The 26,321-nt window shown below is 42.4% G+C and overlaps 3 pseudogenes across 1 annotated transcript; 1 reads left to right on the forward strand and 2 right to left on the reverse strand.

The window, feature by feature from the left end:
• Positions 1-7,998: 7,998 nt before the first annotated feature.
• LOC110343860 (centrosomal protein of 70 kDa pseudogene) lies at positions 7,999-8,547 on the reverse strand (annotated as a pseudogene).
• LOC110344084 (centrosomal protein of 70 kDa pseudogene) lies at positions 8,547-24,380 on the reverse strand (annotated as a pseudogene). The gene is made up of 3 exons (XR_015453409.1): positions 23,024-24,380; positions 16,753-16,832; positions 8,547-13,535 (listed from the first exon to the last, which is right to left on the reverse strand). The product of XR_015453409.1 is annotated as a centrosomal protein of 70 kDa pseudogene (transcript).
• On the forward strand, positions 13,692-14,972 carry LOC101696419 (zinc finger protein 410 pseudogene; annotated as a pseudogene).
• Positions 24,381-26,321: the final 1,941 nt, after the last annotated feature.

The following is a 26,321-nucleotide window of genomic DNA, read 5'->3' on the forward strand; positions in this document are numbered from 1 at the left end:
TGCCCACATTCTTTCCAATCCTTTTGCCTCCTAACTGACCCCAGTGCTTCCCCATGCCTTTCCTCTTGAGATTTGAGACTTCAATAACTATATTTTCAAGAGTGGTGGGGCCAGGGATTTAGCTCAGTGGTTTCGCCACCTGCTGCGCAAGTGCAAGGACCTGAGTTCGGGCCCTGGTAAAAAAAAAAAAAAAAAGTGGTGTTCTCTCATCTGTTGGCCTTACCGTACTGCATAGTAATAAAACCTGTATTATAAAACACATGCTAGACTCTGCAGTTTACCTCCCCAACCATTCCCCTACTTTCTTGCTAAAAGAGCCTTGGTTTTGATCAGGGTAGCATATGTTCAGCTAAAATGCTTGCCTTGTCTGGTTCTTCACAGCTAGGGTGTCCAGGTAACATGGCTTTCACATAAGCAGAAACCTACTGGAAATTGATGGGAAGGTTTTTGTTTCCTGATGCAGATACCATTCCTTCCTATTCTTTATCTTGTTGGGAATACAGATGTGAGGCTAGAGAGGAAGCAGCTGTTTTGCAACCTTCAAGTGACAAGTATGGCATGAAATGTACCTTTTAATGAAACAGAAAGATTAATGGATTATAAGACCGCTGTCTTTACCAAAAGCTCTGAGGAGCTGACTATAGTGAAGCACACCCAGGGATCCCAACGGTGCCTCCAGAATGTAAGACCAAAGGCCTTACCAAATGCTCCAAGGAGCTGAATTGGAGCACACCCGGGGATCCCAGCAGTGCCTCCAGAATGTAAGACCAAAGGCCTTACCAAATGCTCCAAGGAGCTGGAGTGGAGCACACCCAGGGATCCCAGCGGTGCCTCCAGAATGTAAGACCAAAGGCCTTACCAAATGCTCCAAGGAGCTGACTGCAGCGAAGAACACCCGGGAAGGAACACACCGGACAAGTTGGAAAGTGAAACAGACCTTAGTCTGGCCAGACAGCACTCCCAAAGCAAAGTAGCTTAGAGAGGCCTAGTCCAGAGTCCGAGGCTCTTTTTATAGGGGCTTGTAGGGGAGTTAACAGGTGAAATTTACAGAAGAAGGAACAAAGGTTTAGTGGTTTTACATTTGTATGTTAATTAGCCTGACATGTACTGTTAGTCAGCAGATGCTTTGTAGATTGGTCTATAGATAGTGGTGTCCGGAACAAAGGGTTGGATAATTATGACTGATAGCGAACTTATCTAGTGTCCCAGAACTAAGAAGCATCTTTATCTATTTACTCACATTCAATCACAGGTGGGGCTAGGGGAGTTTTATGATTACAGAGTTATGCAGTCTTCCAGGATCTTGGAAAATTAGTAGCATTATGGAAGTACTTTCTCCCATCTTCCTAGGTAAGAAAAATAAATCCTTACTTGGTTAAGTCACTACAGTTGGATTTTTCTCACATGCAGCTTGACACAATTCATAAATGGTAAGCAATCTAACTGGGGGTCAACTGTTGGGAGCAATGCTACATAATTCTAGAGAAAAATCATTTGAGTAGGCCTAGTTCTCCTGCCTACAGGCCAGCTATAACATTCCAAGACATAATTCCATTTTGGCCTCAGGTCACAAGGGAGATCTCAATGATCCCATGATGCTGTAACGCTCCAGGACAAGACCACACCTGCAAGACACACCCTGGGAGGAACCAAATCTTCATCTGTGTAGTTCCTAGGAGGAACTAAATCTTCATCTGCATAGTTCCTCATTGTTCTTAGATTTCCGCTGCCCCCACCCAGTCTTTTGTTACACCTTGTTCATCCCAAGGTGATACTGAAATCTACATATTCATTTGTTACATTTGTTTCTCCTGATGTACTAAATAAAAGGTGCTGCAAGCTAGGGCTTCTAGTCTTTGCTGCCCAGAGCAGCACTGATCAGACCCAAAGCTCAGCTTCTTCTCAGTCTCATTTGTCTACCTTTCCTGTAATTCACCGTGTGCTGCCGTGGGTCACAGGAGACTAGGACTTACTGCAGAGGTTCTGGTAACGTCCCCTTCCCCTGTTCCCTACAGTCAACTACTGCATTTGCAGAGAATGCAACCTATTTCCTAACATTTCCTTCAGATCCTATCTTGGTCTGACCCAGCGTGATTTGTAAAGGCTTGGCTTCAGTATTGTTGGCCTCCTGACTTCCCTTTCACAGATGGTTGCTTGCCTAGGTAATGCAACCTTTCTGCATATGACCTATGGCTCCTATCTCTTCTCAATGGCAGCAACATCTCTTTTCCTCAACCAGTCATTACAGGCACTCACCCACAATCCCAGCTGTTCTGGAGACTGAGGTATGAGGACTGCAATTCAAAGCAGCCTGGCAGTTTAGCAATGTAAGACTGAGGGCCTTACCAAACGCTCCGAGGAGCTGACTACAGCGACGATCACCCGGGAAGGAACACACTGGACAAGTTGGAAAGTAAAACAGACCTTTATTAGTCTGGCCAGACGGCACTCCCAAAGCAAAGTAGCTAAGAGAGGCAACTGGCTCAGAGTCCGAGGCTGTTTTTATAGGGGGTTGAGGGGGAGGTTAATATGTAGATTTACGGAAAAAAGGAACAAAGGTTGGTGGTCGACTGTCACATACTAACGGTCAGCAGACACACAGTAATGGTCACGACCATATGGTCACGACCGTCACGTACTGATGATCAGCAGACACAGTGATGGATTGTTCTACCGATAGTGGGTCCGGGAATTTTCGTTCTCCGGACAAACAAGGGGTTGAATGATTTACTTAGGAACTTTGCTTTCTTACAGATTTTATCTACTATTTCAAGACTAACAAGCACATTCTAACCATTAAATTTTAAACATAACAGAGGCTAGGGGAATAAATGAATTTTGAATCATACAGTCCCACAGCAAGACCCTGTCTCAGAGTCAAATGAAAAGAGCAAGGATATACCTGAGTACTAGAGCACATGCCTAGCATGTGTGAGGCCCTGTGTTCAAACCCCAGTACTGCAAGACATAAATAAGACTTAAACATCTCTTTTTTTTGAAAGCTAATTTTAAAATTTATATAGAAAAGCAAAAGTCCAGTAACAGCAGACTGTCTTGAAGAAAAAAAGATATTTTCTTAATACTATTAAACATGGAGACTTAGAATGGCTTCAAGGATAAAAAAAGACCAAAAAAAATAAAAAAATAAAAAATAGACCAATAGAACAAAAGAATCCATACACAGAAATACATTTGATTATCAACAAAGGCATCACTGTAAAAGTGAAGAAAAAAGACAGTCTTTTCAATAAGTTATGTGCTGAGTTGGTTGCATATATGTACATTTGAGGAAAAAATGAACGCTGATGCCTATCCCACACTATTTGCAAAAATGAATTTTGGATGGATCATAGACATAGATGTGAAAGATAAACAATAAAGCTTCTAAAAGATCACATCAATCTTCACAGCTGTGGTGGTAGCATTCATTTCCTTTTTTTTTTTTTTTTTTTTTTTTTTGAGTAGGAAAAATTTATTGGGAGAAAGAAAGCTTCTGCCTAAGAGAGACAGAAGGGGGACCAGAAAGTGGGTTGCCCACCCACCCCACTTTTCAAAGATGTTTTACACAGCAAAGCCATGTGGTGAGGCGGGTACAAAGTGGGACAAAACTATAAGACCCAATGGAAATTTACAAGGTGGGCATTAGGTGGGACAAAACCTTGACCAACCAATAAGATTACAAATACAGTCACCCAAGTAATATTGATTAAATGGGGATCAAATGGGGGGGGCAAGTTACATAGCAAGCGTACAAGGATCTTCAGTAAGGGTGGGGGTCAGGGATATTTCCTGGAGAGGCTGGGTTAAGGCCTTGACCCCCCACACAGGTAGCATTCATTTCTTAAACAGGCCAGAAAGCCTGCTAATTATGTTAAAGGAAAACAGTAAAACATATTGTAAATGTCCATTCAAAATATTGGAAAATCAGCTAGATGACTAAATTAGACTTTGCTAAAAATAAAATTTCTGTACAAGATCCCAATGATGAATGTAACTGTATTGTATACCTAAAATGTACCAATAAACTTAATGGAAAAAAATAAAATAAAATTTCTATTTATTACAAGAAACCACCAAATAATTGTAAATACAATCCACAGAACAGAAGATGATTGGTATGTATATTTTTGACGATGAGCTTGTATCTACCTATATAAAGATTTCCCCTATGTTCATAAGAAGACTGCAGGTAACTTTTTTTTTAAAATCTCTTTTTTGAGATAATGAGGTCTCCTTAAGCATCAGGAGTATTTGAGAATAGCAGTACTTTGAACAAGGCTAACCATGTCACACTTGCTTCATCCTTCCTTTCAGGTAAGGGGCACACCTGTTATTTTTATACCCAGAGTACCAGGTCTTTCCATAGGTGCTGAAGCACCTAGCAACATACCCTTATACATCACATACACTGTCAACAGCAAACATTTATGTTGCTCATACCTTTCAATATCAAGCCATTAAGAGATCTGATTTTCAGAAGCAATATTTCTAAGTAACATTCCATTTTTCGAGCCTACACAGTGGGACTGCATGCTCCAAGTTGCCAGCATAGGCTTGCACTGGAGAACCAGGGAGCAGTGTATCTCCCAAAACAAGGGATTGGGGAACCACTGCACCTTGGCGGGGGGCTCTTCCAGCAAGCCCCAAGCCTCCCAGAGGAGGATATCTGATGTGGTCCTGGGCCAGCAACATTCCCTTTCTCCCTTCTGGGAACAGCACTTCTCCTTTTTGGACAACTGTACCTCCTCCACTTCATCTGCCTCTGAGGGAGCTGTCTGTTATAGCACTCAGCATCACTGTGCAGATATGAACCAAGTTCAGCAACTCAGACACTTCCCAGGACCATGAATGTCAAACCAGACACACACAGGAATATCAGATAGCTATTGTTGAGTCACAGGGTTCAGCATCCTAATGAGGCAGTCTCCAAGTTCCCACAGGAAAGATCTGTTGTACCATTTCAGTTCCTATTGATTCCAAAATCCATTTCATCCTCCCTTGTGAAAGGTGCCCTCATAGCATCTTTCCAGTAAGTCCCTGGGGGACTTGACTTAGCTAGAGTCTCTTCCTACTGTTTGCCATCAAAGAACTCTAACTGGGGCTCTCTGAAAGCCATTGAGGAATATGGTTACCTAGAACACTTTGACAAAACTCTGATAAAATTACCTCTGACTTCTCTACTTCTCTGCAAATAGAGTCCAACCCATTTAAAAAAATTTTTTTTCAACCCACATATTCTTGCCCAACTTCTTCCTAGATAGTTTGGTACGTCCAGAGTCTTGATGGTAAGACAGTTTCTCAAATCAGGTACTCCATAAACAGGAAATGACAAACACCACAGTATCTAAATTAGAGTAATCAAAAGAATTACTGTTTTTGCCATATCACCATAGATCAAACAGAACCATAAATCTTTGTTTCAATATATTGAGTCAGTCTTCATTATCTGTAGATTCTGTAATTTCCAATTATGATGCATTTTAACTTAAAAAATCAATACTTGTGAACTTTTACAGTAATTTCTAGACATGTGCAGAATGGTGAAAAAATTTCAGTTGTCCAATATATATGTGGAACAAGATGATGTTCTGCCTTCTTGCTTCAAATCTCATACCATAGACAAATGTCCTCGTGGTCAACTCGGATTTTGCATCACACTTTTACCACTCCTTGTAGGGAACAGGGAAAGGGGACATTACTAGAACCTCTGCATTAGGTCCTAGTCTCCTGTGAGGCATGACAGCACAAGGTGAATTAATTAATATATAGACAGAAATTAGACTTAGAGAAGAAGCTGAGCTTTGGGCCTGTTCAGTGCTGCTCTGGTCAGCAACGATGAAAGACCCTGAGCTTGCCACAGCTTTATTCAGTACAAGGGGAGAAACAAATGTAGCAGATGACTCAGAGGGCCAAGGTGATAATCCTAGAACAATGAGGATCTATGCAGATGAAAGTTATGTTTCTCCCCAGGATGTCTTCAGCTGGTGTAATCCTGCCCTGGAGCATCACAGCATCATAGCACCATCGAGGTTTTAGTTGTGACTAGAGGCAGAAAATGGAGGTGTTTCAACATGCCATAGCTGGCCTGTAGACAGGAAAACTAGGCCCTAATCATGATTTAATTGTGAAGTGATTTTTCCCCAAAATTATGTATAATTGCTCCCGACAGCTGTGCCTTTTGTTGGTGATTTTACTGCTTCAAAGTGCCCGAGTGTAGAGGTGAAGTGTTGCGTAGTGTTCATAAGTGCAAGGAGGCTGTGAGGTGCCCTGAAAAAAAATACATGTTAGATAAGTTTCACTCATCCTTGTGTAAGAGCTGTTGGCCATGAGTTGGATATAAATGAATGAACAATATGAACTAAATAAGGTATCTGTAAACAGAAACACACATGAAACAAGTTATGCACTTATTAGCTGATGAAAATGTTGCAACCAGAGGTTTGCAGGTACCTAAACCTGTGTGTCCCACAGGAGCCATGGTTCACGTCTATGACAACCTTATGGAACCAACTGCTGAGCATAACAAGTAGTAGCTGGCGGCCAGGGATTTAGCTCAGTAGCACTGTGCCTGCCTCAAAAGCACAAGATCCTGAATTCAATTCCTGGTACCAAGAAGAAGAAGAAAAAAGCTGCTACAATGACAGTAGTACAGGTAATGAAGGAAAGCAGTAGCATTTAAAGAGTGGAAACTCTTGTTTACTCCAATTTCATGTCTTACAGTGTCCTAGTTATTCATAATTGAGGCCTCCTTAAATAACTTTTCTATACTTCACCTATTTTGAAAGCATATTAAAAATGCATTTGTGACCAATCACAAATAACTGGCCCTGTTTGGTGCTCTGTGCCTCATGTATTGAAGGAGCTGTGGTGAGACTCCCTGGCACGCTGAGGTAGAATATTGAGATACTGTTGTCTATGGGGTCAGCATTTGTGCTTTGGGGCAGGGGACAACAAAACTTATTCAGACAAAGTATATGTAACAGATGATCCGCTGCCTCCAACCATAGCTGGTACCAGTTATCAACCAAACAGAAATTAAAAGGCGGCCACAATCATTCACCTACTCCTTACTCAGTGACACTGTTTTCAGGAGCTGCAAAGATACTTTTGTCATCTCATTAGTTTTATATAAAAACCCCAAAAGAATTTGTCAGAACAAAGCTAACCATGATGGCCCATGCCTTTAATCCCAGCAGCTGGGAGGCAGAGTCAAGGAGGAGTGCCACAAGTTCAAGACCAGCTTGGGTTACAACAATGAGTTCAAGAATAGACTGAATTACACAACAAAACCCTGTCTCAAAAAAACCACACACACACACACACACACACACACACAAAGAATTTATCAGAACAAAAGGACTGTTCCCCACCCTTCCACCCCTCAGTACTGGAGATTGCTTGCTAAGCAAAGGCTCTGCCATTGAGGCACATCCCCACCCTGTAGGATGATATTTTTGGAGGCTGGTACTACTTTGGACACCACAGGCTCATTGCAAGCATAAGCTCTGGTAAGACCTAAGCAAGTTCACAGATAATTACACTGATTGGAAATTTGAGATAACAACAGTTACCAGAATTGTAGGCTAGGATTCTGTACATAAATACCTGCAGATTAACTGACGTATGCTACATATGGATTAATTAACTGAACTACGCCACACTTCAGGAAAAAGAAAGTTTTCATATGATTTATACTAATATAGTGAGCTGTTAGCATGATTTCAAACCAATGATCAAAGACATCGGAGACTCAATCACAAAACCCAGATGTGATGTTTTCATTTTGGAGTATAAGATGGGTGGCATAGCTTAAAACAAAAGATTTAAAAAAAAAAGATTTGCATTTTTAACTTATCCTTTATTATTTTAATACCGTGGATGATTTTGAGAATTAAGATAGTTCAAGGAAACACAGTGTCTGATACATAATCCAGCATGTACTCAAACTACTGCTATTCTTTTTATTTTTCTTTTTTTAAGGTTTGAATATCTTTAATTTCACCATTCCAAGAATTCTGAATGAGTATTTTTCAAATACCTTTGGAGGTCTTCGGGTCCTAATACTTGCTTAACCTGCTCATTCACATGCTCATTAATCAGCCTACACAATTTTCCAACTGTGCTTCCCAGCACACACAGTGAGGATGAACTATCTAAGAGTTCTTGGAGGTTTCTCAAAGCATTGTTCATTTCTCCAAGTCTAGTAGACACTTCATTCATTCAGGGATAGACTTCATTTAAAGAAGGCACATCAAATAATTTTTGGAAGTGAGACACAATAGCTTGCAAAGTTTGAAAGTTTGGCATGTTACTGTCCTCTTCCTTATTTTCAACTTCTTCCAACATGGTATTTACCATAAACAACAGATTTTCAACTCTGACACCTTCATTTTCATCCTGTTTCTTAAAATTATGCCAAGGCACCAGCTCTGCAGATAATATTTTCAAGGACTTAAACAAATCCTTCAGGGATGTCAGTTCATCTGCCCACATTTCTGTTATAGGAACAAGATGTTCAAATCCACAGTCTTGAGCCGGGGATTTAGCTCAGTGGTTTCTCCACTTGCTGCGCAAGAGCAAGGACCCGAGTTTGATCCCTAGTACAAAAAAAAAAAAAAATCTACAGTCTTGAACAAAATCTTTGTTAAAATGTTGGGTTCCTTCTTTGCTCTGTTTATAGATTACTACTGGAGCTCTTGGATTGTGAATAATTGAATTGATGCTACATAGCACCTGAAAGTATCTCTGGTCAACTAGAGCTTGTTGATGGCTTTCTTTGCTGGATTCATCTTTTTTCTTTGTGTCCTCAGTTTTTGTATGACTGATAAGCTCCTGTAACTTAATGTTTTTCTTGAGGGGTTTCTCTACTTTCTTCACTTGCTGTTTATAAAGTCTTAATTCATGTTGTGTGGGCCTGCTTTCTAAATCTTTTAGGATGTTCTGCTTTTCACTTAAAAGTGCATCAATCTTGGAATTTGATTCCTTGAGTTGATTCTGTAATGACAGTAGAGGCCTTTATAAGTTGGTGAGCCATTCAGATTTCTGTAATCTTTTTCTTCTTCTGATTGACTTTCATCTTTTTTATATTGCCTTTGTATATGGATTTTTCTAATTTTAGATTCATAGTAGTAAATTAGGCAAAGCAACTGTCTATCCAAGAAGGTATGACAAACTTTTGCAGAGATAGGCAAACACTCTGTTTTGAGTGATAATTTGTTCTTCCTCTTTTGTTAATCCACAGATATCCTTTTGGAAAGAAGCAATAATCTTTTGCTGCTCCATTTGTTTTTTCTTGTAATGCTGGCACTTTGTAAAGTTCTATACTCCTTCTGAAGATCTTTCATTTTATTTTGTTGCTGGCAAACCCTATTTAGAGATTCATCTTCCAATTCACCAATTTTGCATTTCACACTCTGCATAATTTGTTCCAAGTCATTAGCTCGTTGTTCCTGATGTGCTGCTCGGCTTTGTTCTGGCTGAAGCTCATTTTTAAGCTGCTGATTAGTTTCTATGAGCTCTTGTATCATGTTCTGTTGATATTCTATTTCTTCCACCAACATTTTCAAATTCTCCCTCATCCTTTGTGATGACTGTTTATTAAAAATGATAAGATCTTGAAGAACAAGAATAAGATCTGATTACCTTTAAGATCTGTTCTTTTGAGGAGGCACAAAGGTTTTAAGCCATGCCTCATTAACAGCACCTTTATGGTTTCCCATTCTGCTTCCTCCTACTGTTTTTCAATCACGAGTCTGTTTGATAACTGACTGGATTCCTGGGCTTTAGGGGCTGCTGGAGACATTGTTTCTCTTGCAGAATCAAAAGAGGTAGAGGTTGGCAATAAAATAATTTGAATTGCCTCAGTCATTGTACATTCCTCTTGCACTTTACACCTGGTCATTCAAGTTATCTCAGTGAAATGATCACCCAACGAGTCTCATGTTCGAAACTGGGTCTTCATCTTCCTCAGCCGCTGCTGTCTCCCACCGGCAGCCAGCCCAGCCCCGTTCTGCTCAGGGGTTGGATCTCCGCCCCCGCGACCTTTCCGTCATCTTGGCTGGGGAGGCCAGCCAATGGAGCCAGAGCGCGTCGAGGGAGCCCCCCCCCCCCACAACCGACCCCTGCTCTGCCTCACCACCGCTATTCTTACAATAGACCTCTCCCAACTGACCATCTGCACTTAAATCACTGAGTGCATTGTTCCCCACACTGTGTGAGCTCCTTAATAGAAAAGTCTTCAATTTTTGCACTCAGCTGTGGTGTCCAAACAGGTTTATAGGAGTTGTACTTGCTATTGTAATTATGTAATGTAATTTGACAGTCTGGTAAATTGATGAAAGGTGAAAACACAAAGTTGAATGCTTTAGGGCCAGGGATTTAGCTCTGGTTCTGGCGCCTGCCTCGCAAGCTCAAAGTCCCGAGTTCGATCCCTGGTACCAAAAAACAAACAAACAAACAAAAAAACACATAAAAGTTGAATGCTTTAGAAGTTTTGGTAAAAATGAGTATCTTTTTAAAATTCCAATTGAGGGCTGGGGTTTAAAATATCTTTTATTTTTCCATTTTAAAGCAAACAGCATTTTATTAGGGAGTACATGGATTAAATTCGAATGATAAGGTATTCACGTCATTGGCAATTTTTAAAATTTGTACACACATAAAGTCTCAAATTTTGGAATAAAGAAATTAGAAACATGACTAAAAATCAGATGAACCTACTTACAAGTTGGTTGTTTTAAATTAGCTCTCTAAGAAACAGCAGGCAAGAAGACAGAACAATTTAAGATATGCAATTTCATTAAGAAGGTAAACTGATTGACTAATTGTTGTATATTGCCCCAAATAAATCCCGAGTTGAAAAAGTATGAGAAAAGGCTATTGCAATAAGGATAGCACTCTGACCTCGGGATCTACAACAATCTCAAAATCAAATGGAAAAGGTCATTGCTTTCATAGAGGGAGGGATGAGCAGGTGAGCAGCAAGTTTCTAGGAGAGGGCAGCAAGCAGTGGGGTGAGCAGATGGCATAATCATAATGGACTTATGGGAATGTCTGTTTGGTCTCTAGATTCTTTGAATAAGGCCCTAAAGTGGCAACCCTATGTCTCAGTACTGTCTAAGTTTAAGTGTGGGCCAGAGCACAGGGACCTAAAACAGGAGAGAAGCCTAACTAAAGTTTGGTCAAGTCAAGTCAGTAATTACAGGCAATCAGAAATTTGTCAACACTTGGCCAGTATGGAACACAAAACCAGATAATTCTGAATATATATTCTTCACAGGCACATAATACATTGACCATGTACTGACCACAATAAGCCCATTTCAAAGGATCAAAATGATGAGGCATATTTTTTGTTATAATATAATGAAGCTAGAAACAAGTAAGAACGTAAGATAAACTCCTATATATTTGAAAATTAAGAAATACACTTTTAAAATAAATAATGGAAAATAGAATATGAGAGCTAATACTAATACACAACAGTGCTTGTACCATAGCCACAGCAGAACTTAGAAGTTAATTTATAATCTTTCTGATGTATTGTCATAACCTGAAAAAGTCTGACATGAGGCATGGTGGCACACATGTGTTCTCTTGTGTACTTGGGAGGCTGAGGCAGGCACATCACTTGAATTCAGTTCAAGGTCAGTCCTAGAATGTAAGACACCATGAGGAAATATCACATACTCTGTCACTGAGGTTAACTTGCCCTCTGAAATGCCCACTGAGGAAGTAGTGTAGTTCTCCAGCATCACATCCTGGTGCAGGATCCTCCGAGAGGACCCATGTGCTGCCACTCCACCTGGCTGAACTCCACACTCCCATCCATATATGACACTGACGTGTGTAACACTACATTCTGATCAATCTTGTATTGGAAGTCCTTGATTAGCTGAAGCTGGATGTGTCTTATTCTGCTAATGCTGTGAGCAGGTTGGAGGTGTGGTTCTGTATATCTGGGAAAGCCTGGAGAAGTGTTATCCTGAGGACTTCCTCTAATAGCCAGAAGAGCCTTAAAATATCTTTTAAAAATTGCTATTGTAGAGGACGAGAATTTAGCTCAGTGGTTCTGGCGCCTGCCTTATAAGCACAAGGTTCCAAGTGCTATGCCTGGTACCAAAAAAAAAAATTGCTATTGTAGCTAAGTGGTAGACCATGGGTTTGATCCCCAGCACCTAAATTATTATGTAATTTGGTACGAGCAAGGCAACTCCCACTCCAACTCCCACCCTACCTCATCCCCAGTACTAGAGATTGAACCTAGGGCCTTTGCACTGAGCTAAATCCTCACCCCTTTTAAAATTTTGAGACATGGCCTGGCTAAGTTACTAAATTGCCTAGGGTGGGCTTGAATTTGCAATCCTCTTGCCTCTGCCTCCCAGAGAGCTGGGAAACATATTTGATTTAGGAAAAACTCATAAAAATCTACAACAATATGTCCTCAGATGATTAACTTGCCTTCATCTAACTCTTATGTGCTAATATGATGCTTTTAAACATCTTTCTCCAGATAAAATGGCCCCTAGATTTCAATCTCTCTTATATTTACTTGGATAATCCACAAATCCCTTAAATTTATCATTCAAAACTCGATATATATCTTCCTCCCCAACTCTGTTCCTCTTTCTATGCCCCCTTGGTTACTGAAAAAATGACTCTATATACTAGTTGTCCCAAATTAGAAATCTAGAGACTCCCTGTGCTGTGAGAAGGAACAGCTGGCTGCATAAGGGGAAAAGCTCTGATTTGTGATTTGTACTATTACCAATACAACCGTATCAGCAGGTGAGGATTTAGGAAAAGATGTGTAATAACCCACCACTATGTACTATTGCTGCCAAACAAATCTAGTAGATGTAAATACTCTCAATTGAATTGGTAATAAAAAAAATAATTAGGAATGATAAATTTCAAGTGTTGTCAACCCTTTTTTTAGTGTAATTTAATTATAATTATACTATAATTTTAATATACCTGTCAGTGTGTATAATTTAATTTTAATAAAAGCTGTTTCATAGTCAGCTCCCAAAATTTCTGCAAATTGAGCAGTCAGCTCTCCAGAGTACTCCTCTGGGATACCCTTTTGTCCAGCTTCTCAACCATTTGTTCACAAATCCAGTCAACTGTATTTTCCAAATATCTCCTGGTTCCATCTATTCCTTCTTATCAACTAGAAAACAAACCTATTTTCCTTCAAAGAGTGGAGCACACCACTGGATCAGCTGCAAGGAACCAGTACTTGGCCCAAAGTACTGTCCTGTCCCCATAGATCTGTTCTGCTCTCAGCAAATGTTTCTGCATCTACACTTTTCCTCGCTTCATTAATTTACTCATAACATAGGTAGTTTTTTTTCCCCATGTTTTTCATAGGTAGCTTTTTAAAGGAGCAGTTTACAGTTCATAACAAAATTGAGCAGGGAGGTTTCCTTCTGGAGCTGGAAGCTGCTATGTGTGGACAGAATTCAGGACTGACTGATGGCCGGCCGGCACTCTGGGTCTGGAAGGCTAAATTCGTTGCCAGCCTCGTTCAGCATCTTACAGGAAGAACATAGAATTTTCTAAGGAATATGAGAATAACAGGAAGGTATCATTGACTCTAAATAAAATCTGAACCTGTACCCTGAAGAGCTACAGGATTTTAAAAGCTGAATCAATGTTATCAGATGAGTTAGAATCCAAACCAGAGATGATACTTCAAATATACTAACTCCTCCAAGAAGGTCACTTCCCCGGCTGTATTGAGAAGCCTTCAGGTAAATGTGGGCCCAGATGGAGGAGAAAAGGGCTCAGACTGTACAGAAGTCCCCAGTGTTTTTATCCACTCCAGAGTCTCCTAGCTTGTCACAGAATCTACAGCCAAGTGATAGCACTTCTTTTATTCTTCTTAATCTAACAAGAGCAGGTCTGGGCTTTTCAGCTGAGCACTTAGTGTTTGTACAAGATGAAGCAGAGGATTCAGGGAATGATTTCCTTTCCAGTGAGAGCACAGACAGTAGCATTCTACAGTTCCTCCAAGTTCAGGAGTTGGCCCATGACAGTTTGATTGCTGCTACTTGTGCAGAGCTGGCAAAAAATGAAAAAAACAGCAGTAATGGAGAAAATGTTCACCTCAGTTCCGCTGATGGGCAACCCAAAGATTCTGGACCCCTTCCTCAAGTGGAGAAGAAGCTCAAGTGTACCGTTGAAGGATGTGACCAGAATTCTGTGTGGCCAGCTCATTTCAAGTACCACCTCAAAACTCATTGAAATGACCACTCCTTCATCTGCCCTGCAGAAGGCTATGAAAAAAGCTTCTATGTGCTGCAGAGGCCGAGATGCACATGAGGACCCACAATGGAGAGAAGCCCTTTATGTGCCCTGAGTCCAGTTGTGGTAAGCAGTTCACAACAGTTGGAAACCTCTAGAATCACTTGCGCATCCACACGGGAGAGAAACCTTTTCTTTGTGAGGCCCAAGATGTGGCTGCTCCTTTGCTGAGTATTCTAGCCTCTGAAAACATCTGGTGGTCTACTCAGGAGAGAAGCCTCATCAGTGCCAAGTCTGTGGGAAGACATTCTCTGAGAGTGGAAGCAGGAATGTGCACATGAGAAAGCATCACTTGCAACTGGGGACAGCTGGGAATCAAGAGCAGGAACAAACTGCTGAGCCACTAATGGGCAGTAGTTTGCTTGAAGAGGCTTCAGTACCTTGTAAAAACCTGGTGCCTATGAATTCCCAGCCCAGCCTTGGAGGAGAGTCCTTGAACCTACCAAATAACAATTCCATTCTAGGAGTTGATGATGAGGTGCTTACTGAAGGATCCCCATGTCCCCTGTCTTCAGTGCCTGATGTAACACATCACTTGGTGACCATGCAGTCAGGGAGGGCAGTCATACGCGGTTTCTGTTTTAACAGCTGTAAATCCACAGGAGTTACTAAACCAAGGAAATTTAACTAAAAGACAGACACGAGCTTGGGTGCTGACCTTAGAAGGAACAGCTCTGTCTGATCTCAGAGTGCACAGTGGGTGCAGGACACAAAGGCTCCAGGCGTCCCAGAACCAAAATAAATCTGTGAAGGATGAAACCCCGCTTCTGCCTCCTCACTTCCCTGGCAGAGAACACAGGTGTGTGAGAGATTCTCTTCAGCCACCCTCTGATCCAGACAAGAAGGGAAGCAGAGGCTGGGACTCTGTGGCTCCACCTGCCTCTTCTCCCCAAGGAATTTTGGGACAGGCTTCTCCTCCCAATGGGACATTGGGTTATGTATTGGCTGAAGTTCTTTATGACAACTGTTGAGGGGAGGTTTTTCTTCAAAGAGTTTTTTTATATCAGTAGCTTTGGTGCCCTAAAAGTCCTCTGTGCTCCTCTTATTCATCTCGCCCTCTTACCCTCCAGAAACCACTCATTTTTCTACTTTCCCCCCAGTTCTGCCTTTTCCAGAATGTCATATGTCAGAGTTAGGGGGCTGAAGGAGTATTTTCTCAGGTAGGTCCCCAGGGCAAAGAAAGCACATGGAGCCAACATCAGCAAGGAGGACAAGAGCAAGGGTCTTTATTCCTCGGCCTTTATATAGGCCACTATACAGCCTTACTTCATTTAGTCCTTATATAACCATGTAACACATGCTCGGTAGTCTATGCTAAGTCATGCTTATGTAAGTGTGTCCCGTTGTGCAAGTCTGTGTCCTTAAGGGTCCTCAAGTGCTCCAGGCTTTGAATCAATTAAAAGTGATTCCCTACATCATACAACTGGAATCATACAACATGTAGCCTTTTTCAGACTGACTTCTCTTTACAATGGACATTTATGGTTCCTCCAACTCTTCCCACGGCTTAATGACTCATTTCTTTTTAGCCTTGAATAATACTCTATTATCTGGATTGCCACAGTTTGTGTTCATTCACTTCCTGAATAATATCTTAAACTGAAAGTCCGTATCCATGAAACAATGACTTCCTTTTTCTCTCCTCCTCTAAGCCCCCGATAACTTCTAGTTTGCTGTCTCTATGAATTTGCCTATTTTAGGTACTTCACATAAGCAAAATTATATACAGTAGTGTCTGTCTTTTAATGTCTGGCATATTTCACTCAGCAAAATGTCTTCAAGCTCATCCATACTGTATCATGTATCAGAATTTTATTGCTTTTTAAGGCTGAATAATACTCCACACACCATTATCTGTTCATATGTTGATAGAATTTGGGTTGTTTCTGCTTTTTGGCTATTCCAAGTAATGGTGCTATGAACACTGTTGCACAAGTATCCGTTTGAATCTCTGCTTTCAGTTCTTTTGGGTATATTCTGAGAATTGAATTGCTGGATCACATAGTAACTTTAATTTTTTAAGGAATGCCAATGAACTGTTTTCCACAGTGGCTGTATCATGTTGGATTCCCACCAGCAATACACAAGTTTTAATTTCTCCACATCTACCAAAGCGTATTTTCCTGTTTTAATAATATCTATTTTAATGGGTGTGAGTAGAACACTTTTGATCAAATCTTTCAATCTTACTTAGGCGCTGAATCATATTTTTATCCATACATAGAAATAAAGTTTTAGCTTGTTTGATTATGTAAAAGTCCTTTATATACCCTAATTAGTGAAGCCTAAACAGGACAAAAAGATTGATTTCATTCTTCAGTTCCAATAAATGCATTGCTTTGCATGCCTCCACAGCAGTGGCATTGCTTTGGAACCCTAATCTAAGATGAACTGATAGGTCCAGAGAACAGGCTTAGTCCCCCAGGTGAAATAGGGCAGCCTCACCTGCAGTGTTTTCCACGGTGCTGGCCCTGCTTTCCTCTCCTGGGACTCTCTATCAGGACTGCTGTATTTTTCAACAAGGGCTGGGGAGGGAAAGGAGAGATCATTAAACAAAAATTGTCATCAGCTCTGCCTCATTCTACAATGCATCTGAATTCAGAATAACCCAAGAGAGGCTAATATGCCCCATTTCAAATCCCATGTTTTAGCAAGAGAAAAATACATATAAGGCAGATATATTTATTTCTTATCACTATAACAAATCACTAGAAACTCAATGACTTCAAACAGTTTTACTGCTTTAGAAGTAAGGAGTCTGTCTAGGCCTCACTGAGCTAAAATCAAAGTGCCAGCAGGGCTGCACTCCTTCTGGAAGCCCATGGGAGCATCCCTTTCCTGGCCTTTTCAAGTTCCCACAGTTTCTCACCTTCCTCGGCTAGTGGAGCCCTTTCTTCATCTTCAAACCCAGCAATGGAGAGTTGAGTTTTCCTCCACTATGTCCCTCCAACACCGACTCTCCTACTGCCTCTCTTTCACTTTTAAGGACGCCTCTAAAGATATTGGGCACACCTGACAAATCCAGGATTGCCCCCCCCCCGAAAATCCTTAATCACATCTGCAAGGTCCTTTTCCACCCAGTACTGGGGGTTAATCCCAGGCCTTTGCACTGAGCTATATCCCATGCCCCTTTTTATTTTTTTATTTTTTTAGTTTGAGATTGGGTCTTGCTAAGTTGCTAAGTTGCCCTGGCTGGGCTCAAATTTAATATCCTCTGGCTTGAGCCTCCAAAAGTGCTGAGATTACAGATGTACACCTTGCAGTCTTTTTGCCACGTAAGATAACATATTCGTGGGTTCTGGATATCTTTGAGGGGGCATTAGGCAGCCTACCATAGCAAAAGTAAACACAACCTTCTTCCTCTTAGATCAAGGTGGTGAAATTATTAGAAGAGGCTTGTTGACACTAATATCTGATTCCAGTATATGGATGACCCTTCTATTTGGGCCCCTAGGGATAATGTCCCTCACCTACCCCTAGAAAGGAGCAGAATGATGACAACAGGAGGGGAGAGGAGACTGGAAACTCCACATGAGGCCTCCACCCCAAGCCAAGTAATTTCAAGAATTCAGTATGTAAGGAATTTGAGAATCTAGAAAAGTATTTCTTTGAAAACTCTCTGTACCTACATCTCCCCTTAGGAAAGCCTTCATACTCTGAAGCCACCTGCCTTGACACTTCCATCTCAACTCTTAGAACCCAGCAGCCACTCCAGAGGTGCCTCTCAGAAGCAGATGTCTTGGGCACCTTCCCTCATGGCCGCCCAGTGCCTTACTCAGTGATTCCTAAGTGGCCGTCCCTGCTGCTAACAATTGACTCCCTCTTCTCTCTTTAAGCTGCACTATTGCTCTTTACCACTATATTATTACGTTTTATTACTATTTGCTACTTTATCTTGGCCCTCCATTTTAATCCACCATGCTCATTTTCTTTGTATATTGTATTTTTAAACTCTTGAGGAATTGGGTTTTCCTATCATCAAGCAGGATAAAGTGGCTTCACCAGGGAGCCACCAGATGAAGCTTTAGGGAGCCTACAGATGGCTGCTTTGGGGTTAGTGCAGGGGTGACCAAGAGTACAGTTGCTTAAATGGAATTCCTCAAGGAACTGGGACAAAGGAAGGACTCAGAAGACTCGTGGGGAAAGGACACCATGCTTGGCTGCATTCATACTGCAGTGCAAAATGGTGGTTTGACAGCCAGTGAAGATGTCATTGGATAACCAGGGAGGACACTGAAGCAAACTGTCCCAGTCCATTGGGGTGCAAGGGGGAGCAAAGGGAAACAAAGGGGAGGGGCAGACAGCTGCTGGCTAAGCCACATCCCCTCTAGTCAGCAGGGGAAAAAAATGAGAAAGCCAGGTGCTTCTTTTTTTTTTTGGTACCAGAAGTTGAACTCAGGACTTTGCACTTGCCAGGCAGGTGTGGCACCACTGAGCTAAAGCCCCAGTCCCCAGCCAGGTGCTTCTTGTCTGTCTCACTTCTCCCCTGAGATTTCATTCTCCTTAATCTTAATGAGAGCTGAAAGTCTGTCTTTTTAACTGCTCTGAAGCTGATTTGGGGCAAAACTCCACCAAAGTGCATGGTGGAGACCCAAACAACATAGGAGCTTGCTGAATACTCGGGAGAGGAATACACTGCACACATCCAACACTGCTGCCGTAGTCTGCCCCAGATGTCCAGAGCCACCCCAGCATGCTGCCTTAATGACTATGTAAATGCCAGAATGGAGAATAGCCAGACTGCTGAAAGCCCTCACAGGACCATTAAGCAACGAATCTCTCATGTGAGTAGAGGAGGGTCATAGGTTTATCTGACAGACTCCCTGCATAAATGGATCAACCGAACTGGCTTATACAAATACCCTGAGTCTCAGACCCTCTACTCTCAATCAGCACTGGGGACATCACTCCAGAGGTTGGTCTGATACCATCACCAATAACCTTTCTGGCTTCATTGTTTGAGCTGCCTCTTTTTTTGTTTTGTTTTGTTTTGTTTTGTTTTGTTTTAGTGCAAGCTGTATCCCACTTTACTACATGTCATATGCTTCATCCCTTGCAAACCTTCTGTAATGTACTTTAACCCTTTGGAAAAATTTCACTATTCAAAATACTTTCATATCCAAACACATTCTCCCTTCTTTCTTTATATCCCCTTCATTTCTTTCCTGAAATCTGTACTGTGCATGCCTTCCTATAGCTTCTGAAAGACCCTAGTTAGCAAGACAGACTCCACATTGCTGCTTGACCCACCTGCCTGCCCTTTAGATGAACTCAGAAGGAGGAAGCTTAAAAACCTCCTCCCCTTAGAAAGTCTCTTTAGAAATAACAATCAACTATTGTTTTACAAATGTTCTAACAGCAGAAAGTTCTGCTGCTGTACCTTTTGCTTGCTTTACTAGTTCTATCCCATGGGGGGGCTAGAAACTGCTGGCCTCAAAGGTGTATGAAACATGTTTGTCTTTCCCCAGTCGAGGCTCGAGTCTGATGCTGGGCTCAGGTCCCGGCCAGTAATAAACTCCTGTGTGGATTTAATATCGGTCTCTGGTTGGTTCTTTCTCACTGGGTGCAACAGCTTCCTCATCAAAACAGAGTCCTTTTTCCTTCCATTGCACACCTTCTCCACAGATGAGCCTGACAGTGCAAGAATTGACCTCTGGTCATCTACCTATGTCCTTTTTGCCTTTAAGACATCTTGACCCTAATGAGGGGTCTGTACTTCCAAAAACAACTGGGTAGCTTTTCTTTTTTCTTTTCTTTTTTTTTTTTTGTATCAGAAATCAAACTCAGGACCTTGCACTTGCGAGGCAGGCGGTGGAACCACTGAGCTAAATCCCCAGCCCCAAGGTAGCTTTTCTTACCAGCGGGTAGTTGTAGCCACTGCTCTTAGACAATCAGGTCATCCCACTGTCACTACATATAAGTACCAGGAGAAATAAGATACCAGTCAATGGACATCTCTTAGTCTTTGAGTAAGGGCTCTCATTGTCACAGTATATGCCCTATATTGACAAAGGGTAGCAATAACAGACAAACTTGGGCATCTAGGTATAGCAGAAACTAACCATTCCCAGACAAGCTTGAAGTTCCTCTGTGCACACTTTGAGTTCATATGCTTACTAGAAAGTAGGTAACCAGGCTTGAAGTAAGGGCTACATAACTTGATGAACTATATACTATATAAGCTAAACAAAACATTCCAAAGCACAGTTTGTGTAACAAATATTCTAATGATGAAAAGAAAATTGATTTTTTTTTTACCTGCCAAGCCAGTGGTTATATAAGGCAGCAGAATTCTTTTTCTTTTCTTGTGTTATTTCTTTAAACCTATCATAGTTGAGAGACTTAACCAGATATCTTCCCATTCCTTTTGAAATACAAATTACAAAATGTTCCATTTTCCTATTGTTGTTGTTGTTGTTTTTTAAGGGAAGGGGTTGAGACAGGGTCTTGCTATGTAATTCAGGCTGCCCTTGAACTCACTATGTAGCGCAGGCTGGCCTCGAACTCACGGCACTCCTCCAGCCTCAGGCTCCTGAGTGCTGGGATCCATTCTCCCTTACGGATAGAATTCTCAGGGTCATGTTTGGGGTCTGTGCAGGGACTGCTTCCTCTCCAGGCCTCTGAACATTATGGACTGGAGCAATAGCTGCCAACCTATCAGCTACTTAACACTGCAATTGCATCCCTCCAAGTCAAGACAAAGGTTGCACTCAACTTAATGAATTCATCCCTGTATTTACCTAGATTCTCCAAAAAACTGCCAATCCTTACTTTTCACTGGGACATGTCTATTACTGAGAAGGCAACATATACTCTGAAAACACTTCTGATCCCACCTGACGCCTCCCATAACAGGCACAGATTCCCCTGAGTGAAGTGGGGTTTCCTTCTTGATCTCCACCCCAATGGGGATGGGATTGCTGGTGTAGGAGTTGGTGGGGATGAAGGCAAATGGACCTCTGCTTTGGTTAAGGGAAAAAGAAGACTCAATGGTAGGAGAAAGAGGACTATCAGCTGGCTCATGAGATAGAGAGGGTTGCCCAGCATCAAGGTTGCCCATGCTGAATATAGGGAACTGTGGATATCTGCCAGAAAGGTGCTGGTTAAAAGCAGGCATCTGTAAGCATGTCTGTGTCAGGCCTGTAGGCACACAGATCCAACAAGAGTTCCCAAGTCTAGGGTCTGGGTATAACTTCAGGAAGACTTGGTTGTAAGGGATATCTGGCCACTTCCTTTCCCTTTTACAGAACAGATGTAGCTGGAGAATGGTATAATTCAGAGACCCATATTTTGGCCAGTGTTCTTGGGTTCTCAATTTGCATTGAGGCCAGGCTGTGTTACAAAAAAAGATCAGCCTCTTTTTCTTTAAACCATCCTCTTAAAATTCGCCCAAATTAGTCAAAAGGCATCTAGTGGTGAGTCCTTTGGAAAACTCCATGTGGTTCCCATGTTTGGTGGGACCTTTACCAGGCAAAACCCAAACTTACAACCTGGGATAAAGAACTGAATCAACAAATACCAAGATACCAGAGCTCTTCCATACAACACACCCATGCTATTTCTAAGAAGATAATAGCACTAGGGCCAGGGATTTAGCTCAGTGGTTCCAGCACCTGCCTCGAAAGCACAAGGTCCCGAGTTCGATCTCCGGTACCAAAAAAGAGAATATAATAGCACTAGAGAGACTGGTAAGAAAGACAATCACAACAGACGAGATTGCAACAATAGTTAGTACAACAAAAATGTCAAGACAAATATTTTCTGGACAAGTACACAATCGAAAGTCACAAAGGGCTGGAGATTTAGCTCAGTGGTTCCGCTGCCTGCTTCGAAAGTGCAAGGTCCCAAGTTCGATTCCCGGTACCAAAGGAAAAAAAAAGGGAAAGTACATCACAAATTACTTGTAGATATAAGAGTAATATAGAGGAGGTGATGGCAAAAATGAAGTACAAGGAAATCTGAGGAACTCAGACCACCTGTCCAGAAAACAGCAAACAACTCAGGCTTCCCAGAACCAGCCCAATAACCTGAAGCACAAACACATCAAGCTTACCCCAATACCTTGCGCACTAAAGAGTGCGACCGGTCTAGCACCCAATTAACACAATGACAAGCCAAAGGCTTCTGTGGCCCCAACCCACCCTACCACAGGTGTCTACCTATGATGCAAACCAGTGCTCGAGGTCTCACTCCATCCTCCTAGCAGATATCTTCACATAAACAAGGCTGGTGGCCTCAGTCTACCCTACAGCGGTGTCTGGTGGGCTCCCACAGACAGGGAATGTCTTCCTACAGGAGGGGTAGGTCGAGTCCCCCACAAGCACAATTCTGAACTGCAAAATCAGAATGCACAGATACCCAAATTGAGCCAAGTGGAGAGCCTTACAATACCAGGCATCCTCAACTGGGAAACAGAAAAAGGGGAGGGCTCACAAGACAAAGAAAAAGGAAGCAAAGACAGAAACAGAAATCAGGGTACAAATCACCTGGAGGTTAAACACAAGGAATTCAGACCCTTTATCCAGAAAATTTGTTTTCAACAGCAAAAGACAATGCTCCCCAGAACCAGCACCCCAGTAAAGTCCAATATTCAGGACCACACACAGCAATCTACACCAACACCTCACTAAACAGGTACAATCTGTCTAGTAGTCAACTCCAAGTGATCAAGCCAAAGATGGCCACAGCCCCACCCCACCCTACCGCAGGTGTCTACCTGCAATGGTGAAACAATGGCATGGTCTCACTCTGGCCTCCCAACGGACATCCTGACACATCAGCAAGGCTGGTGGCCACAATCCACCCAACTTCAGGTGTCTAGTGTGCTCTTAAAACCATTTGTTGTTGTCAAACAACAAATTTCAGGTTAATTTTTGCCAAATTTTAATACCAGGCGCCTCAGGAAGCTCTTCCTCTGGAATGAGCAAGGAAAGCACAATTTCAACTTAATATTGGGGAAACCTTTAAAATCGCGAGCTGGACTGGGGATTTAGCTCAGTGGTTCCGCTGCCTGCCTCACAAGCACAAGGTCCTGAGTTTGATCCCTGGTACCAACCCCCCCCCCAAAAAACCAAGAGTCCTCAACCAGGAAACAGAAAGGAAAATGTCTTGTGAGACAAAGAAATGAAGGCAGAGACAGAAACAGAGGTCAGAACAGAAGACAAAGTTTGTGATACTTGATTGATTGTGTCAACTTGAGTAAGAGAAGCTCCAGGAAAGTTGCACACTGCAAAGATGGAACAAGGGAGAAATTGGTCACTGAAAAGACTAGCAAGAAAAAGCTAAGTATTTCAGAAGAAGAAAACAGAAAAGATGGCCTGAGGACATCACAAAAACCAGCAAGACTCTCCCCGTTGCACCCTCAGAGTTGCAAAGGTGAAAGACTGCTTTGAGAGGAGAGCCCTAGAGCACCGTGTTCCAGAATCCCAACAGCCTAGGGAAGTTGTTCCTCAGGATTTGGTTCATAGACACCCAACCCCTATGGCCAAGAGAGAAGGAAGCCTGGCTACTGCTCCAGCTGGTGACAGACCTCAGCATCATCCACTTGGTGCTGGTTTTAGATACATGAAGAATGCAAGAGTTGTGGGGTTAGGAAGGCTTCCACTCAGAAGAGGGCCTAGGAGGCCAGGCAGTGTGCGAAGCTGAGGGCAAAGCCAAAGGTACAGTGGAGACCCCAGAAGTTTGGAGAAGCCAAGAACGTGGATCCTCTAAGGAAAACTGCAAGGAGGGAGCAGAGCCAGCCCTGGAGAGAAGCCATGGGAGCTACAACCACTGGCAGTGCCACAGGGGTAGAGCCACCCAACCCTTTTGGAGTTCACAACTTGCTCCAGATTGCTGAGGATGCTGGAAGTGGAGCTGTGGGATTTAATGTTTGCTCTGCTGGATTTTGGTCTTATTTTGTTCCCATTCCTTGCTAGCACCCTATTTGTAACTTTTGGAATGGAAATGTCTATCTTGTGCCATTGAATGTTGGAAGTGTTTAACTTTCTTTTCATTTTTTCAGGGGCTTGCAGCTAAGAGTTTACCTTAAATCTCAGAGGAGACTTTGGGCTTGGACTTTTCAACAATGCTGAAACTTTGGCAACTCTTGGAGATGGACTAAATGCCTTTCATATAAAGGAATATGCATGAGTCTTCAGGGAGTCAGGAGCAGAATGTTATGCACTGTGTCTAGATGTCCCCTGCAAGCCTCATGCAGTCATAGGCGGAGCTTTTTCAGAGGTGGCTGGGTCTAGAGTGTGTGACACTGGAATTGATTCATGGTGCAATGCTAGGATCAAGGGCACTAGGATTAAGGGTGTGAGTGCTACCCACCCTAAATAGCCTGGATAAAATGTAAGGAATAGAAAGAGCTGTGGTGGGCCCTTGTTGCTTTGCTACCTTCTGCCTGCCATGAACTGTTTCTCCTCTGAGATGCCCCTCTGCCATGCCATACCTCTACAAACTATGAGCGAAATAAACCTTTCCCCTTTTAACTTTGGGTGTCAAGTATTTTGTCTCAGTAAGAATAGTAACTATGACAGAGCTGCTCAGATGGGAGGGCCATACCACTAGGGATGGCCAGGGCAGGGACTTTACCAGTTGTAGCTGACACCCAAGCAGTGGTGCAGGCAGCCACTTGTCATCCACATGGAAGGTCTGTGCTGATTGTCTCTGTTGTTTGTCTCTTACTGAGGACCCTCAAAAAGGAGATGTTCCAAGGGCCGGGGATTTAGCTCAGTGGCATCATGCCTGCCTCGAAAGTGCAAGGTCCTGAGTTCAATCCCTAGTACAACAACAAAAAGGAGATGTTCTGTCGGGGTCACCAAAATGTTGCCAGCCAACCTAGGGTTTTTGCTCAATTCAGATGGTAATCATGAATTGGAGGACTGCAGCTGGGTCACTGCTGCTGCCAGCCATCACCATTTGATGCCAGCTTGTGCCAGAGACCATAGGTCAACTCTACCTGGTACTGGGTCTCTCCTGCTGCTCCTTAGCTGCTGGTCTCTGGAGCTTTTTGGTATTATCAGCTCTGAGTGTTAATTCATCTTACATTGGAAACCTACTGCTGTTCTCACTTCTCAGGATAAAAATTCCCAGTAGTCTTGCTATATGGGAAATAATATAACTCTCTACTTGTTAGTTGTCAGATAAGCCAAGTACATGTTCCTCAGAATTAAAGAATTAATTTTAAGGAACAATGGAGGTATGAAAAATGTATTGACAGAGATAGCTCCTGAGAGACAGGAGGGGACCTGAAAGCAGGTTGCCAATGAGCCCACTTCTCAAAGGAAGTTATATAGAGCAAAATAACAAGGTGAGTACAACATGGGTCAAGGCTATGATCAACCAATAAGATTATAAATATAGCTGCTTAGATAATATTGGTCTAATGGGGAAGCAGTCATGTACCAAGTGTACATGGAAAGAACAAAGACCTTTTTAGGAAAAGATGGATCAGGAGGTCCTGTTCACCTACCTGCGTGACTGATGTCTTTCTAGACTTTATTGAACCAGGTGATACCACTGGGGAGGCATGTTGGCCTGGTCATTCCATCTTTATCTTGAAGCCTGGGCTTTAACAGATGCGGCTCCAGCCACAGTTGTAATGTGTTCTCATCCTCTGCCCTGACTCCCTCAAGGGCCTAGCCCTGTCTGACTGCCTATCATATTTCTACCTAACTTAGCTGTCTGTAATAGATTTACAGGGCTTTTGGAGCCCACACTACCCAAGAAACATATCACGGACAGATTTACAGGAACACCAAAGAAGTCTTTATTGTAACAAGGCCTGTGCTGCACCATAGGGGGGTAGAATACAGGAGGGAACCTTGCAAGACTAGAACCCCCCACATTCTATTTTTCATGGTGACTCTTCATGATCTGGCATAGACTTGGATTCTTGTAGCACATCTCAGTTTGGACCAGCTACATTTCCATTACTCAATAGCTTTGTGTAGCTAATGGCTATCAAATTCAGCAGCACTTGGCCAAAAATGTAGTAATGGTGGAAGAGCACTAGGCTCTGCTGTTTG

This window comes from Heterocephalus glaber, unplaced genomic scaffold (genome assembly GCF_053883595.1).
Source record: "Heterocephalus glaber isolate CG9 unplaced genomic scaffold, H.glaber_assembly_v1.0 deba00001461, whole genome shotgun sequence".
NCBI lineage: Eukaryota > Metazoa > Chordata > Mammalia > Rodentia > Bathyergidae > Heterocephalus > Heterocephalus glaber.